The sequence below is a fragment of the Marmota monax genome, unplaced genomic scaffold (genome assembly GCF_021218885.2).
Source record: "Marmota monax isolate L192 unplaced genomic scaffold, Marmota_monax_Labrador192_F-V1.1 WCK01_AAM20220418_F8-fsc00125, whole genome shotgun sequence".
Classification (NCBI taxonomy): Eukaryota; Metazoa; Chordata; class Mammalia; order Rodentia; family Sciuridae; genus Marmota; species Marmota monax.
Genome location: NW_026695235.1, coordinates 13,342,696 through 13,357,622, shown reverse-complemented (window position 1 = coordinate 13,357,622; position 14,927 = coordinate 13,342,696). Strand labels below are relative to the sequence as shown.

At 42.0% G+C, this 14,927-nt stretch overlaps 1 protein-coding gene across 13 annotated transcripts in view; it reads right to left on the bottom strand.

The window, feature by feature from the left end:
- The window catches only part of Pcbp3 (poly(rC) binding protein 3), a 227,378-nt gene extending 212,857 nt beyond the window's left edge, over positions 1 to 14,521 (bottom strand). For 9 of the 13 annotated variants that reach the window (XM_046439061.1, XM_058577223.1, XM_046439060.1 and 6 more), the window contains exon 1: positions 14,336 to 14,521. The gene's annotated coding sequence lies outside the window, so the exon portion shown is untranslated. The remainder of the gene's footprint in view (positions 1 to 14,335) is intronic. The other 4 variants (XM_046439069.2, XM_046439070.2, XM_046439064.2 and 1 more) reach the window with 2 other exon arrangements.
- Positions 14,522 to 14,927: the final 406 nt, after the last annotated feature.

Here is a 14,927-nt window from a genome sequence, read left to right as displayed (position 1 = left end):
AAATAATAATGTCTTCTCTACCCAAAAAGCCTGACCATTGAATATGTTTGCATGTCAGTCATCTCCTTTCACTTCCAGAACAGCCCCAAGAGAGGCACTTGTGTCTGCCTTTCCTCAGCAGAAACAGACCCAGAGCAAGAAGAGCCTCTGCAAACCTCCCACATCACTACGGTCTGGAGTCAAACCACTGTCTTCACCAATTTACATTCTACCCTATTCCAAAAGAAGTGAAGTATCTTGTTTTCCTTGCCTATAAAAGATCAGAAATGGCTTGATTTCCTGATGTGAATGCAGGTGAAACGAGAAAGGACAGACAACCAGGCCTGCCCAGAACTACACAAGTACACTGCTTCACTCCCAAGCAGTGAGGAATCAGAAAGAAATAGAAAATGGGTCAAATAATTCCCAAAGAAAGAATTTAGATCATAAATTTTCCTCTTTTAAATTCTCTATCATTAATTCAGAGATGAATTAATACGGAAATGGACTCTTTGAAGAGGAGTGTTGCCAAAATAAAAACCATTGTCAGGCGGGTGGTGATGAGACCTACTTCATGCTGCAAAGCATTTGGCAAAACTATTACCCCAGCCCCTCAAAGCAGACCATGCACGTGCCCAACCTCCAGTCACAGAGAGAATAAATGGGAACGCCAGCCTTCAGGGAGACTAGTACCCACTCTGCTCAGCTGAGCATCACAGAGACAAACTTAGGTCAAAACTGACCAATGTGAGAGAGACAGAAAAGCGTATAGAGACAGTCCAGAAATATGAGCCGCATCAAGTGGAAAAGCCACCCCTTGTGCCCTGGGAGAAAGATATAAGCCCATAAATGTCTGAGTAGCAAAGACCCATGGAGATTCCTCAGCTCAAAAGAGGGCTCAGCTGTCCACACTAGTGAGTTTTCAGGGCTCCCTCCCACCCTACCACACTACTGTGAGTCAGATACTGAGAAGCCAAAAGGCTGAACCTTAAAGTTGAGAAGTGAGCCAGCCCTCCAAGACGCAGCAGTTTGTTCTGTTCCTTTAGATGGCCTCAGGCTTAGTAGCTTAATGTGGCTCCTTTAACACTAAAGAACACTGGAAAACCATTCTAAAAATAATCATTCTAAGTCTCACATTATCCCTGAAAATGATTCTGTAAATACAATGTCTAGCACACATGAAGAAATTAGACACCATGAGGAAAAACACAGTGGAAATCACAGAAAACAAAACAGCAACAATGACACAAAAAGTTGGAATCACCCCATAGACTATCAAAAGAACCACACTTGCAACAACAAAAATTCAGACAACCCAATTAAAAATAGGCAAAAGATGAATAAACATTTCTCTCAGAAGACATGCTAATAGCTAATTAGCAGATGAAAAGATGCTCAATATTACTAATCTCTACAAAAATGCAAACCAAAATCTCAATGAGATATACTTCGTGCCCACAGTTGCGGTTATTATAAAAAAGAAAAAGAAAAAAAAAAAAGTCCCAGAAAGTAGCAAGACAAGGATGTGGAGAAACTGGAACTTTTGTATATTGCTGATGAGAATAAAAAAATGGTGCAACTGCTAAGGAAAAGATATGGTGGATCCTCAAAAAATAAAACAGAATTAGCATATGATCTAGCAATCACATTTTTGGGGTATGCATACAAGTGAAGTAAAAGCAGAAACTCACATAGTTGTATATTCATGTTCACAGCAGCATTAAATATGTTTAAAGAACTAAAGGAAACCATAATTAAAAGATAGAAATCATCAAGAATCCATTAAAAAATATTATAGCTAATAAGTCCCTTGCACATGGACTGGGAAACTTAACATTGTTAAGATGACAATATGCTATGTTCTAGTCCATTCTGTGTTGCTGTAACAAAACACCTCAAGCTGGGTAGCTTCTAAAATAAAGAGGTTTGTTTGGCTCATGATTCTGATGGCCAGAAGGTCCAAACAATATACAGCCAATGTCCTGGGGTCTCCCTAGCTGTGCCACAATGTGGCAGAGAAGCAGAAAAAGAACTTGTCACATGCAGAAGGGACACAAGAGTAAACAAGGAAGCAGGAGAGATTCAGAGCGATGCCAGATTATCTTATAACAATCTGCTCTTGCAGAGATATCTTCAAGACTAAGAAAGCACACCAGGAAAAAGAGTGTAAATCCCTCTTAAAGATCTAATCACCACCTAGTAGGCCCTTCCTCTTAAAGGTTGAACCACCTCTCAACACCATTACACTGGGGGCCAAATTTCCTTTGGGAGACAAAACACATCCAAGCCGGGAATGGTGGTGCACACCTGTAATCCCAGAGACTCAGGAGGATGAGGCAAGAGGGTCAAAAGTACAAAGCCAACCTCAGCAATTTAGTGATGCCCTAAGCAACTCAGCAAGACCCTGTCTCAAAATTTAAAAAATTTAAAAAAAGAACTGGAGATGTGGCTAAGTGGTTAAGTACTCCTGTGTTCAATCCCTGGTACCAAAAAAAAAAAACCACACACACATCCAAACCATAGCACTCTCCAAACTGATCTTCAGATTCAAATGCAATCCCTATCAAAATTATAGCTGCCCTTTTTTATTTGGCAGAAATTGACAAATTAATACTAAAAATCATATGGTAATGCAAGGGACAGGAACTGCCCAAACAGTCTTAAGAACAAAGTTGAAGGACTCATGCTTCCCAAGCTACAATAATCAAGACTGTGTGAAGCTATGTAGGTCAATGAAATAGAATTGAAGGTCTGGAAATCAACTCATATTTTATGATCAATTATTTTTTTTATATTATTAGCTGTAGAAGGACACAATATCATTATTTTATTTATTTTTTTATGTCATGCTGAGAATCAAACCCACTGACTCACACATGCTAGGCCATGGATTAAAGAAGTGCTGTACCCCTGAACCACAATCCCAGTCCATGATCAATTAATGTTTGACACAGGTGCTAAGACCATTCAATGGGGAAATAGTCTTGTCAACAAATAATACCTGGGAACCGGATAGCCAACATGCAAAACAATGAAGTAAACATCCTCCTCCCTCACTGTGGGAGACCAACCTTCCAAGTGACAGAGTCAACTCCCCTGCTGGGCGATATGGCAGTCAGGCACCCATGCTGCTAGACTGCCCTGTTCTTCTAGGATTCGAGGGACTTGTGTCTTCCTGCCCAGGCTTGTCTTTCTTACAGCCCCATGGGTGGAGCTATGCTCACCTGTTCTTTTGTAATATAACCCCTTGCCTTATTTAGGATAGAATCTTCCATTGAAGTGCCTTGTATGTGTCCCCTTCTCTTACTGTGCCCTCAGTTGTGGCCTACCCAGAAGTCAGTCAACCTGCTGACAGTGGACATCATGAAGTTAGACTCAGGCCCCTGAAACCTGACCCCTTGCCTCATTTGAATAGCTTCTCCTCAAAAAAAGGGGTCAGCGTGTGCTCTCTCTCTCTTCCTGCAGACCCTTACGTCAGAGAAGCCACCAAAGCGACCCCAATAAAAAAGGTATTTGTGTCTCTTGTGTGGTTATTTTGCACAGCCCAGTTAGCCCAGTTCAACTGGAGTGACCCTTTTAGTAGCGAGAACAGAAATTCGGCACCTCACACCATATATAAGAACTAACCAGCCACTGGAGAGGCTGAGGGAGGAGGAGGAGGAGGGGTTAGCCACAGCCTGGGCAACATCGTAAGACCCTCTCTCAAAAAAAAACTCAAAACACATTAAAAATCTAAATTTAAGAGCTAAAAATATAAAACTCTCAGACTAAAATGTAGGTGTAAATCATCATGACCTGGGATTAACCAATGTGGTCTTCTTGATTGCTTTTTCGTTTTCTTGTGGTGCTGGGATGGAATCCATGGCCTCACACAGGCTAGGAAAGCACTCTACTACTCTACCAGCTATAGCCCCATCCCAACAAAGTTGTTTTAAATGTAACACTTAAATCACAAGCAACAAAATAAAAAATAAACTGGATTTCAACAAAATGAAAACCTTTTCTGCATCAAAGGACACTATCAAGAAAGTAAAAAGACTGCTTAGGATAGGAGGGGAAATATTTGCAAACAATGTATCTGATAAAGAACCAGTAGATGGAAAATATAATGAACTCCTACAACTCAAGAAAAAGAAGACAATCAAATTTTAAAATAGACAAAGAATCTAAATAGCCATTTCTCTAAAGAAGGTATACAAATGGCCAATAGGCACACGAATGCTCAACATTCATCATTAGGAAAATGCTGGCCAGCACCACAGTGAGATACCGCTTCCCACCCACTGGGATGACTATCATCAAAGACACTGGAAAATAAGATGTGTTGGAGAGGATGTGGAGAAACTGGCTTCCCACACTTTGCTGGTAGGAATGGGATGGCATCTTTATAAAACTCTTTGGCAATTAATCAGAAAGTTTAACAAAAGTTACCATATGACCATCAATTCTACTACTAGGTATAAACCAAGAACTAAAAACATAGATTCCTACAAAAACTAGTACATGATTGTTTATAGCACATAGGCACATGTTTCATGATGGCCAGAAAAGGGAACAACCCAAATGACACCTGCTGAACAAATAAATGTCACATGTCCATATAATGGTATGTCATTCAGCCACAAAAAGGAATGAAATACTTACTGACACATACTAGAACATGGACAAAGCTTGACCATATTCTGCCAAGTACAAGAAGCCAGAGACAAAAGGTCACATGTTATATGACTCCATATTAAATGTCCATAATGGACAAATCCTTAGAGATAAAAAGTAGACCAAGGACTGCAGAGGACTGGGGAAGGGAGGTACGGGGTTACCATAAATGCATGCCATTTCTCTTTAAGATGATGAGAATGTTCTGAAATTAGGTAGCGGTGATGGTTGCACAACCATATGCATATACTAAATCCACTGAGTTGTATACTTTAAAAGGGTGAATTTTATGGTATGCTAATTACATTTAAGATTTTTAAGTTGAAATAGAAATATGTTTAGGAAAAAAAATACTGTTGACCAGCTGTACAGAAATCTCTAAAGAAGGCTCTTTGGGCAGAAGAGAAACGATCCCAGGATAAAAGTCAGAAATGTCTGAGAGCAATGAAAGGATAAAAATGTGAACAAATCTAAATGAACATTTGCTGTTAACATTATTGTTCATATATGCAGTTAAAACCAATACTATAAACATAATAAGACTGTTAATATCGTTTTGCCGAACTTAAAAGAACATAGGAAATTACATGCACAGCAACAAGCACATCTGTGCCTGGAGGGTGAGAGAAGCCCAAGTGCTCCAGAGGAAGGGAGGGTGCCACTGTGTGCCTGAAGAAGCTACCAGCATATCATCTAACTCACGGTGACTACTATGAACAAGAAAAATAGAGTCTGACCTCCAATCCCTGGAGAGGGCGGAAAATGGGATGATTGTTTTTAACATAACATCAATTTAAAATAATGCAAGAAAGGAGAACAATAAACAGAAAATGTAAGAAAAATACATAATAGGATTGTGGATTTCAACTGAAATGTATCAGTAATTACATTCAATGTAAATGAATTGAATGTTCTAACAAAAAGATAAAATTGTCAGATTAGAAGAAAACATCTAATATACTCCTTTCTCGCAAAAGAGACATCCAAAGTATAACACTATAGTAACGTTAAAAGTAAAGTGATGGAAAAGAAAGATATTTTGAAAATATGAGCTTGAAAAGTCTGGTCTGGCTTTATGAACATCAGACATATCCACCATAAAGACAAACATGCGTTACTAAGGATAAAAGAGAACATTCATGCTGATTACTCAATTCATCAGGAAGACACAACAATTTTAAATTGCATGCCCCTAATAACACGGCCTCAAAATATACAAATAAAAATTGACAGAACTACAAGGAGAAATAAGACAAATCCAAAATCATAATGAAATTGTATAATTATCTTACTAACATACAAGAACTAAACTTCAGGGGCTGGGGATGTGGCTCAAGCGGTAGCGCGCTCACCTAGCATGAGTGCGGCCCGGGTTCGATCCTCAGCACCACATACAAACAAAGATGTTGTGTCCGCCGAAAACTAAAAAATAAATATTAAAAAAAAAATTCTCTCTCTCTCTCTCTCTCTCTCCCTCCCTCTCTCACTCTATCTTTAAAAAAAAAAAAAGAACTAAACTTCAACCAATAAGAAAACAGATCTGAGTAATACACTTATCAACTTAGCTAAATAGAATATATAATACTTTCAACCCAATTCTTTTCAAGCAGCTCACAGAAATATCTACAAAAAGCTTATCAGCAAATTTCAAAGAATTAAAATCATGGAAAGATCTTTGGGCAATGTAATTTTGCTGGAAAACACAATGTTAATATTCAAATGTTTGGAAATTTTAAACTATTCTAAATTACCTACAAATCAAAGGAAAAATCATAATGGAAATTAGAAAATATATTAAACAATAATGAAATGTATCAAATCAATCTCTGTATAATGTGGTTCAAGTGTTATCTATAAGGAAATACATCACCTTTAAGTACACATACTAGAAAAACAAAAAAGCTGCAAATTAATAAACTGAATATTCATCTCAGATTATAAAGAGGACAGCCACAAGAAAGGAAAATCATCACCAGTTTCTCTGATAGGCTTACATGCAAACATTCCAACACATCAGCCATCAAGACCAGCCAGACAGTACAGGAACAGGCAGCATGACCAAGTTATGTTTATACACTGGTCATCAGCGGGTGACAGATTTTCTTTTTGACTGTCCAGATTTTTATTTTGCTTAGGATGCTAGTCTTTATTTTAGAAATATTCCAAATAAACAACCATTACTTTAGGATTACAGAAATATTTTTGACTTAATAATTAATATTTGACCTCTCATCTTTATGATGTCAGCTAGCTAATAAATGGCAAGAAGATAAGAACAAGGCTGGATCAGAACAGCCATTTTGTCTGAGTAACACAAGGCCACGAGGCCTCTGTGTCTCAGTATCTCTATTTCGTTGACTAAGAACAAAGAAAGGGTGGAGAGGAATGGATAAAGATTTACAAAGATAGGGATGTGATAACAGCAATTCATAAGCCTTTTCCCAAATATTAAGAGAGCAGTCTCACACACAAACATGTCTATAAATAGAATCCATATTGCACTTTAATGAATAATTTAAAAGCACTTTGAAAACAGGGTTAAGAAAATAGGAACCTAAATGCTCAAAAATCAATAGTTTTGTCCCATCCCAACCTGGCGTGTTATAGAAATAGACATCCAACTTTTACATTATTTTTTAGAAATGTTGGAAGCTGGATAGGCTAAGTACCAAGAGGCTTAAAAACATTTGCAAGCGTTGGCCTAATAGTTATGTCTTCAGAAATTTATCCTCCAGAAGATCAGCAGGAAACATGCTGATTTTTATATAGAATATTTACCAAAGCATTATTTATGATGGTGCATATCTTAGAGCAATAAAAATGTTCAGCTATATTGAAGTGGCTCAATGAACTTGGACACCCATGGAATAGTATGCAGCCATTCAGGATAGCATGTCAGAAGAATGAAAGATGACAGAAGGAAGCACCACAAGCTACTAAAAGTCTGGTCTGGATATTTTTATGCTTTATTTTTTATTTATTTACTTGTTTTTTTTTTTTTTTGATGCTGAGACTGAATACAGGGCCTTGGGCGTACTAAGCACATGCTCTACCACAAAGTTATCTCCTGAGCTCAAACGAAAATATTCATTTATAAAATACATCATGGAATGAATCCCAACTTTAGGATATGCATATCATGCATATATGTAGGAAAAACACTGGATATCTTTGTATGGTAAGATTTTGAATGATGTTCATCTTCTTTTTTACTTTTCTGTTTGCTCCAATTTTTCTACTGAAAACATTTGTATTACTTCTAAAAATGTTTTAAAGGATAAAATACATGACAAACTGATTACTTCATAGATCTGAACACTGTTCACCAACCCAAATCCACTTCTAGTGAGAGCACTGGGAGGTCACAGAGATCCACACATTAGCTGTGCATTGCTGCATAGCAAGTTATCACTAGTGCAGCTCCCTAAACAGGACACAGTTGTTATCTCACAGTCTCTGAGTCAGGAAGCTGAGCAGCTTGCAGGTCCCCTGCCTGGGGTCCCACAGGCTGCACTCAGGGTACTAGCCAAGCTGTGTGCTCACATGAAGGCTTGACTGGTAGAGTTTGCCATGGTGACTGACAGAATTTGTGTCCTTGCACCATAGGCTGATTGTCCCCTGCTTCCTACTGTCAGTCCTTGGAGTCCACCCTCAACTCCCAGAAGATACCCAGTTTCTAGCCATATGTGCTTCCACAACATGGCCCCTTACTTCCTCAAACCACAAAGAGAGTCTGTAAATCAAATATCCTAGCATGACAGGACTTTATATATAAGAGGCCTAAACTCAGGGGTTCACCTAATCTTGGACTTAAATCTCCACAACAATGAGCCAAAATAAACCTCTCTTTACTCTTTAGTGACTTACGTGAGGTATCTCATCATAGTAATGCAAAGCAGACTAACCAGACCATTTGCTCACAACAAACACAAGCTACCTAGGCTACCTAGCTTCACATTCTAATGGCCCCTTGATGATCAACACACTTGAAAAATCTACGGACAAGACGTGGAAGGCAGTAAGGACAGGCTTGGGCCCACTCTGTAGCACGGACATCAATTAGCCTGCCCAATATGGGGAATATTATCAAGAGTGACCTGTGTTCAGTTTCCTATACTTTGGTACATGGAAGACTCCACCCCATTTAAAACCAAGTGTGCCAGAATGAGTCCTTCTGGCCAGTGAAATGTGAGCAGATAGACCAGTAGCTCTTCCAAAACAATTACATACTCATGTAAAAGTCTCCATTTTCTAAAGAGTCCAGACTAAGACCATTAAGAAGCAATTTTCCAAATTTTCAGGACTAAATATCCTCCCTTTAAAATCTATCAGAAAGGATAAAGCACCCTCTTGACACCAAAGCTGAATGAGTCACTGTGGGAATAGGCCAGCATTGGCCAGCACCCTCAAGAGCCTGTGCACCAACTCCAAGTAAAATACTAGCATATGAAATCCAACAGAACCGTTTAGTGTAGCATATCTTGACAAAGTACAGTTTACCTCAGGAAATCAATGGTAGCATAAAATTAAAAGATTAAAATACTTCATCTCAGCCACAGTTTAAAGAAGAAAAACATTAAATTATATAAATAAATATAGAAAAACATTGGATAAAAATTTATGATTTTTTTTTTTTTAATTTCTGTGCTCAATGGTAGAGTGCTTGCCTAACATGCATGAGGCACTGGGTTTGATCCTCAGCACCACATAAAAGTAAAATAAAGGTATTATGTCCATCTAGAATTTTTTAAAAAGCTTCTATCAAACTACTAGTAGATGAAACCATCCATAACCTAATAAAGGGAATCTACCAGAACACAAAAGCAAAGTTCACAATTAAGGATTTAACAGGATTGCCTTTCAAGTGAAAAACAATACAATGATATTCTTACCCAATTTCTACGCTACTTTGTTTAGTGGTGCAAGTAAAGTAAATAAGATAAAACATACATAACAGCTTAAGGACTAGGAAGAAAGAAATTATCATTGTGTACATAGAGAATCAGGAAACTGATTCGTACCATTTGTGAAATTTGGTACATTTCAAAGGCAGTATTGAAGATCACTGGGAAAGGATGGTATTCAATAAAAGTAATTGGAGAAAATTTGGAAAAATTCTACAACTGGATCTCTAGCTCATACCCCATACAAAAATAAGTTCCAGGCATAATATAAAAGAAAATATTTAAATTTTTTTTAAGGAAAAGGATATCTTGCAACCTTGAAGTAATACAAGATTTCTCAAATAAGACTCAATAACCACAAATCATAAGGAAAAGATTGACAAATTTAACTACATTAAAATTAACATCTGTTCATCAAAAGAGAATTTTTTAAAGGATAAAGAATAGGACACAAATAGAATTCAGAATATATAAAGAACTTCTAAAAAGCTACAAAAAAGAAAAATGAGACAATAGATGAACAAACAAGATGAGATTACAAAAGTAAATGAGAGGAAACCCAAATGACCAAAAAAAAAAAAAGGATGAAAAATCCTGAAACTCACCAGTAATCAAGGAAATGCAAATTAAAACAGTGAGATATTTCATACCTACCCAATTGACAACAATTAAAACACTTAAAAGATACAAAGGATTAGTGTGAATGAGAGGCAACAACAGCAATGGGGTTGTGACCCCCATAGTCCTAGCTGCATGCACCTGGTCTCTCCCCCAGTAGCCAGCAGAGAGGAAATGTGAGCCAAAGGGACATGAAAATCAGCAAGGGCAAGGCTGGGCAGACCTCTGGCAGGAAACTGAGGTGGAGCTCAGGTCAGAAACGACAGCATCATATGTCAGTCTTGCCCAGGAGGTAAAACTGGGGCTCAGAACCATATTTTGCCAACTGTGGCAAACACCCTCAAACAGCAGCTGAGTTATTTTGATCATCTAAAGTCAATTTGATTGTGTTATTTCCTCCTCAAACTTTCCAGCCAGGACTGCACAGAGCAGAATTCCAGTGTGTACCAGTTTCTTACTGCTGCTGGAACTCATTTCCACAAACTTAGTGACTTAGCACAACACATATTCATCTTGCAGTTCTGGAGACTCTAGGAGAGAATCCATCTTCTTGCCTTTTCCAGATGCTATACACATTCCTTGTCTCATGATCCCCTTCCATCCTCAAAGCCAGCAAAGACAACTAAAATCCTCCCTTCATATCACTCTGACAGTGACACTTCTGCTTCCCTCTTCCACATTTAATGACCCTTGTGATTAGTGAGCCCATCCAGACAATCGAGGATCCCAAGATCATTTCCCTATTTAATATCATCTGGTGAGCAATCTGATTCCATCTACTATCTTAACTTCCCTTGCCAAGTAACTGACACATCACGTTTTCTGAGGATTAGGATGTGGACAGCCTTAGAACACCATCACTCTACCTACGGACAATCCTTGCTCCACTTTCCCCCCTCTTCCCTACAGGGTTCCAACTCCTTCACACCTCCACTCACACCTCCAGCATCTGTACCACCACACACTCTGTTCCCCAAGTACAACAATCTTCTCATCTTTATCTAATCAATTTTTATATATCTGTACACAATTATAATTCATCCTCTAGGGCTCAGGTTGCCTCCTCTCTGAAGGAGATCCCCAGTCTAATCACTCAAAGCCCCAACACTCTCACTGGACTTTCTGTATATCCCAACTGCAGCACTTTGTGCCCCTGAAACCATCTGTTTTCAAGCCCCTCTCAGTCCAACTGGTGAGCCCTTCAATGACAAAAACAGGCCTCATTCCCTGAGGTTCCCATGTCACAGCAACTAGCAAAGGAGACACTCAGAGTGTTCCTGAATTCTAAGTGACATTTTGCTGAGTTTCCTCAATTAAAAAGATGTTACAAATAAACTGGACTAAGTGTACAGCAAGTAGGGCCAAGGAATTAGGTCAGATAATCATACCAATAACACTTCAATCACCTACTGCTTGGCTTAATATGAATTAGTTCAGATAATCATACCAATAACACTTCAATCACCCACTGCTTGACTTAATATGAAATCCACTATCATGTGGAAGAATCTCTGTAACACAAGCAACACCATTTCTATTGCTAACCTGTGGGGCCATTCTAAACTAACTGATAAAATTAACCCCATGAGTAATAAAGTATTTATCAGAAATTATTTACATTCCTCAAAATTATATAAAAGAACTGACACTGCTCTAACAGCAGAAATATCTGGCAACCACCAATAAACCACCACATACTCAGCCCTCTCCTGAAAAGGCTGGAGATGTGAGGGTGGAACAAATGGTGCTTTTTAGGGAGACAAATTGCCCCATGCACACAAATATACATGCATACTGCAATAAAGGGTTCTTTTTGTTAGAAGGTGGTTATTAAGAAAACAGTCTCATTTAATTTCAATGGCTTGTTACTTGATGTTCATACTTAAGCAAGAAAACTCCCCCTGGAGAGAAGAAAGACTAAGCAAAAGAAAGAGAATGCTGAGTCAGCATAATTATCAGCTTTTTTTTTTTTTTTTTTTTTTAAATAGAGAAAGAGAATGATATGGTTTGAGCGTTTTAAAGGCATTCTCCCATTCAGGTTCAGCAGAACTTTCCTGTTCAACTTTTCTTTTAAAATGTGAAATCTGAAATTAATTTTAAAACATACTCTAAAAATCAATTTCACACTGGAAAGGAAGGTGTGAGAGGAAGAAATAGAAGACACCAATTCAGCACCATGGACAGTGGGCTCATACAGGGCCTGTGAGAGTCTTTGCCACTGGCACTGAAAGCTGAGGATGGACTTCCAATCTTTCAGTTATAAAGACCCCATTTGCGGGGCTGGGGATGTGGCTCAAGCAGTAGCGCGCTCGCCTGGCATGCGTGCGGCCCGGGTTCGATCCTCAGCACCACATACAAACAAAGATGTTGTGTCCGCCAAAAACTAAAAAATAAATATTTAAAAAAAAAAAAAAAAAAAAAAAGACCCCATTTGCCATCAAAACTCTTTCAAATCTTTAAAATTGAGCATAAATTGACTAAGTTTATAAAGTTTTATATATTCCAAAACATGGGTACTGAATTTACACTGTATAACAACCGAGTCTACACACAAGTGAAAAGGACACTACTCAAAGTGGAACACTCAGTAGTCCATGACTGCACTTGTGTCTGGAAACCCCCTGCCTGGTGACGGATCTCATGTCTGAAGACACTGTCCCAAGCTTCTCCAGCCCCTCTCATGAACAATGATCCCCCAGAGTGCACAATTTTGCAAACACTTCTAGAATCTACATTTCTCTGAGATTTCTTAGTTGATTAATTGTTCTTGCAGATGAAAAGGTTGGCAATTAGTTCTCAAAAAGGAATCACGCCTGCACACCTTTTATGAGTAAGTCCAAAGAAGAGGAAGGGGCAACGGTTTGCTTCAGGAGGCAAGTTCAGTTTCAGAGGCATAGTGAAGGCTTAAAACAGAGGATTGGCTTGGAATGGAGGGACTGTATGTCATCTACCTAGATTCAAAGGGCTGTTCTGCAAGGCTCTGCATCCACAGTTCCTTCTGGGGCACCACACACTATAAATCCTCATTAACCAACAGCGCTATTGGCTCACATACAGACTGAAGTAGACCTTCAAGTCCATGATCATGAGGGAAGGTCCCAGCTTTGGTCAACTTTTCCAATCTCCTAAAGAAGAAACATACTGACAATGTAGGGGAAAAAAATTGGAAAATACTAAGCAAAAAAGAAAAAGAAAACACTTTCAGTAAACACTTGTAGGGACAATAAGAAAAAGGTCCTCTCTGCCAGAAAAGAAAGTACAGTGACCCAAAAAGAGGAACCTGCATCAGCATCAGAGGAACCTACCTCTTCCTTAGCAGGGTCACCAGAAAGAGAGGAAAGAAAGGAGGGGGTCAGGGGAAGTAAAAGGGCAGCTGTTGATGGCTCGGGAGACTGCACCCCACGCCCTGCATCCACCCACCCGTCCGGGGTTTTTCCTGAAATCTCTTCAAAAAGCATTTGTGCGGTTTTGAAACTAAGGCCTCCCAAGTCCAGGGCGACGACCCAGCCCTGGTCAGTGATCCGCGAGCGAGGAGCCTGACCGCTGACAACTTCCCAATTCAGGGAAAGGACAGGAGGCAGGCAGCCCAGGTCCTCCGGAGCGCGCTGCAGCTGCGTCCGCTCGCTCCCCGACCCTGGGCGCCAGCCAGAGCCGGTCACCGCAGGACCCCTGCCCGGCCCGGGCCCAGACGCGCTCAGGACCCCCGCCCCGCCGGGGGCCGCCCAGGACACGCCCGGCCCGGATCCCGGCAGCACCTGCACGGGCTCGGGACCCGCGATCCGCAGGACTCCAGCCCCGCGCCCGGACCTCCGCGCAGGACCGCGTCGGCCCGGGAGCCCAGTGCAGGACCCCGCCCCGTCGTGGACCTCCGTCCAGGTCCCGGATTCCGCCCGCCACGCGGAGCCCCAGTTCGGCCCCGGGCTCCCGCCCGCCACGGACCCTCGCCCACCACCTGGGACCGCCCCTTGGCCCGGGCCCATGCCTCGGGACCCTGCTCAGCCTGGGACCCTGCTCAGCCTGGGACCCTCAACGGGCGCCAGGGGCCCTGCCCGCCCCGGCCCGGGGGAAGTTTGCGGGCCGCGGGCCTCAGGGTCCTCGGCCGCTGGCGGGGCTCGTCCTCCCGGGACGCGGGGTGCGCTGTGCCCCGGCCCCGGCCCCGGCCCCGGCCACTCACTCACCTGTCCCGCGGCGGGCGGCGAAGCCACGGGCCAGCGGCGGAGATCGGGCGGGGCGGACGCGCCGGCCGGGCAGGGCTGAAGCAGAGGACCTCGCTTGGCGCGGAGCCTGTGGAGACCGAGCGGCCACCCAGGCGCCGAGGGTGAAGGCTCCTCAGGGCTGAGGCGGCGGCAGCGGCTCCTCGCGCTCCAGCCTGAGCGTTGCGCGCGGCTCGGGCCCGCCCTCCCCTCGCCGCCGACCAATCCCAAGTCGCGCGCTGCCCCTGGCCCCTCCCCCTTCCAGAGGCAGGGCTCGCGAAAGAGGGCAACGCGGGCCAATCGGACGGCGGGACGGCGAGCAGGGCGGCCAATCCGCGCCCGGGAACCTCTCCAACACGAAGCCAACTAGCGTCCGGGGCGGGGGCGGGGGCGGGGGCGGGGCCCGGGGATTAAGGGAAATCCAACCCAATGGCGGTCGGGGGCGGAGCCATTCTGGGGCGGGGCCCAAGACAGAGGCGGAGCGAAGCCCTAGAGGGAAGGGGTGGGACCATAACGGGGAGGGGCCTGGGCGGGGCGACAAGGGCGCGGCCCGTGGCCGATCTCTGCCAGACGTAGG